General features: G+C 29.0%; 1 non-coding gene across 1 annotated transcript; it reads right to left on the bottom strand.

The window, feature by feature from the left end:
* Positions 1-3,137: 3,137 nt before the first annotated feature.
* On the bottom strand, positions 3,138-3,209 carry TRNAM-CAU (transfer RNA methionine (anticodon CAU)). The gene has a single exon. It is a non-coding gene; the product is annotated as a tRNA-Met (tRNA).
* Positions 3,210-3,457: the final 248 nt, after the last annotated feature.

Raw genomic sequence — 3,457 nt, forward strand, 5'->3', positions numbered from 1 at the left:
AACCTAACAATTGAATTATCGATTACAGTTCTATTATATTACGATGAACCAAACGCACCCTTATTGTTATTACTTGTTGCATCTACTCTTCAAATTTTTAAATATCTTTTAAAATTTCTAATAATTTCTTAGCGTAGAGATAAATATTATATTGTGATGTATAAAAGTTTGTGTATAAACCATCCTAAACAATTTTATTTCTCTCTCCTAAATATAAAAAAAATAACTCACTTTATAATAAATTAAATTCAAACTAATTAAACCAAAATAAATATGAATTTAATTTTTTTTAAAGATTTAAGAATCAAATTATGTTTTGTTGATTCAGTCTTAGTTCGATTAGCATTGACATTGTTACTAGTGCAGGAGGATGTGGATTCGAGTGCATTAAAGCGTATTATCCTCTTTTTTAAGGATTGGGAGGGGATATGGATAGTTTTAGGCATTGTATAAAAGATACAGATATGATAAGAACTTATAATCAGATTAATGTTTAAAAAAACGAATCAAATTATATTTTGAAATAGAAACTTTGATGCTCTCTTATATCTATATCTGTATATACATATTATAAGTATTTTACCTTCACATCCATCACAAGTCTAGGGGAAAATTCAGAATTATTTTTAGTGTGAGTTGAAATTAAATTATAAAATTTTAAGAGGTCAAAATATAATTTTATCATTTATTAATTTTTGACTTATCATTCTCGAAGGGGCTAAATATAAATTTTTTTCATTTTTGTGGGGACTAAATTATGCGATTTTCATTTTTAGGGCTGCCCCTTAAATTCGCCCCTCACAGTCCAATTCAACCCTTTCCATGTCCTAAAACTATCGACACAATTCATTTAACATGTTATTTTTTTGTACAAAAGCAAATTAAAGGGAAAGTGATTTACATGAAATTAAGGTGTTGGCATTCATTAACATATCAATATATATATAAAGGGAATATCATGATTATGATAGTAAGTTCAATGAAGACATATAAAAAGAAAGAAATTTACTCCAAAAAGGAGAATAATCTCAATCTTTAACTTTTACTTTTGTGGTTCTTGCCAGCAATTGCGAAAGATTACTTCTTTTTCTAAAACAAAAAGTCTCATGCGAAAAAAAGTGTCAAAAAGTGTTGGACCATTTGATGATTTCGTTAGTGACCCTTTTGTATGGGGTTTCAAGACTTCTCTTTTGGGCTCTTGGATTAAGCAACGCAATTAGGCATATTGTGCATCTATTTTTAGATTAGTCACTAAACTTTTAGTTTATTTTTATTTTAGTCACTTAACTATAGTGATAGGTGATGATGAAAGTCGAATGGAGTGGTGTTAGTTTCGGGTCAGGCTCTTGGAGAGTTGTTGAGTGGTTTGTTTGATGAGGTGATGGTGTAGGTAAATTGAGTTAAATGCGATTTTTAGGTAGTGAAGGCTTTTGGGTTCAACGGCGAGAGTCGAGATGGTGAAGAATGGTGGTATTGGTTATGTGAGTGGCTTGGTTTAGACTAGAGAAGTTGCTTTGGTGACTAGTTTAGGAGTTGAAGATGAAGAGAAGGTACTATGGTGACTGGCTAAGGTAGTGGGGAAGATAGTTTCCCACAAATTTTTTTAAAAAAATTACCATATCATAACGCGATTAAATATTAAGAATTCAATGATTAAAAAGTAAATTTGGATAATTAGTGATCAAAATAGAAACAAATGAAAAGTTTAGTAGGTAATTAGGTAGATTATTATAAATCATCGATTAAGTTGGTATTACAAGTTAATTAGGTACAAATTAGTTGAGAAAAGATAAAAATACCCTTACTTTAGAAAATAAATTGTATTATTTTGAGGGTGTTTTTTCACTTTATAAAGAAAAGTAGAAAAATATACACATAATAAAATTTGAACACATAGCTCTTTAGTTTTATTTATTTATTTACATCTGTATTTTATCTTTCAACGAAAGGCACATTCGTTATTTATATTGTTTTTGTAAGTATATTTGTTGTATAATTTTATTTTTCACCTACATCGTGCATGTGTCATAATCTATATATATATATATATATATATATATATATATATAAACTCAAATTATGTTGCATTTAACATGATCCGAGTTTTAATCTTATTCATCGGTCAAATACAATAATTCAAGTTAAACCATAATAAATCGGATAAACATACATCACTTAAAAATGTCACTTTTGTTTTAAATTAAAGCCATATCATTTAATTAAGTTTATCTTATATAATTTTCAAATCTTACAAAATAACCATTCTACTCATTTTATGAACATTTATGCTCTTTCGAAAGGTACAAGGATCAAAATATTACAAAATGCACGATACATGAACAATACTTTTAGAGATAATATTACATTTGGTATTTGTATATTTATAAAATATTCAATGTGGTATTTGTACTTCAAAAATGTTCACTGCATTACTTGAACTATCAATATGTGTTTTATTATGGTACTTGTGCTTTAAAAACTTGTTTAATGTAGTACATAAACTATCTTATTAGGGTTTTTGGCGTTAACATTATTGGTGAAATGCTAAACCAACAATTCAACACATAATTTTTTCTTTCTACACATGAATAATATAATATTATATAAAAACTAAATAAAACAAGAATATTAATGGAAATATTCAATTTAACCTAAGTGTATATTAAAAGCATGGGCTTAGGGTAATGCATAGATGTAGAGACATAAAAGGCCCAATACTGTTATCGGGCCGAACGCCAAAATTACAGTATACAAAATCTTTTGATGGTACAATAATGGAAAAGAGTAGCACCGGTCCAAGACAAGTCAAAGATTTTTGTCCATATCCAAAAAGCCAAGCACCTGACATCAAGCATAATCTTTTGAAGTCCCTCAAGCAATTAATATAAGAGTTTTGTGATCATGAAAATGTAAAACTCCTGCAGCTGGAAATTTGAACTTATATACACAGAGCAGAATGTTCATTCTGTGGCAAGTGTTAAGACATTATTATGGAGCTAAGCAGGTGTTCGTGTTCACGTTAATGTGAAAGGATTGAAGGCTAAACAAAAAGTTCTCTTCTGATTTTGAAACATAACTTCTGCAAAATTCAGCTTGTGACGGGAAAAAGACAAGACAAAAAAATGCCGGCTAATCTTTATCAGAGCCAGGTTTCGATCCTGGGACCTGTGGGTTATGGGCCCACCACGCTTCCGCTGCGCCACTCTGATTGTTGTTAGGCAAGCTGCTTAACAAATATAAAACATTTAATAGTATATATAGAGATACAAAGCTGAAATTACAAATAGACCCTACAATTGCTGGTGATTTTAGGTTATATAATTTGAATTAATTCAATTTTGGATCATTCAAAATTGAGAACCGGATTCTCCCGTGAGTTCTTTTATTTATTTTTTTTCACTTTTAAGTTTAAATTATCTTTTTAAAAAAATTGGGTCGGATAAATTTAAATTGTTGA

The sequence above is a fragment of the Gossypium raimondii genome, chromosome 2 (genome assembly GCF_025698545.1).
Source record: "Gossypium raimondii isolate GPD5lz chromosome 2, ASM2569854v1, whole genome shotgun sequence".
NCBI lineage: Eukaryota > Viridiplantae > Streptophyta > Magnoliopsida > Malvales > Malvaceae > Gossypium > Gossypium raimondii.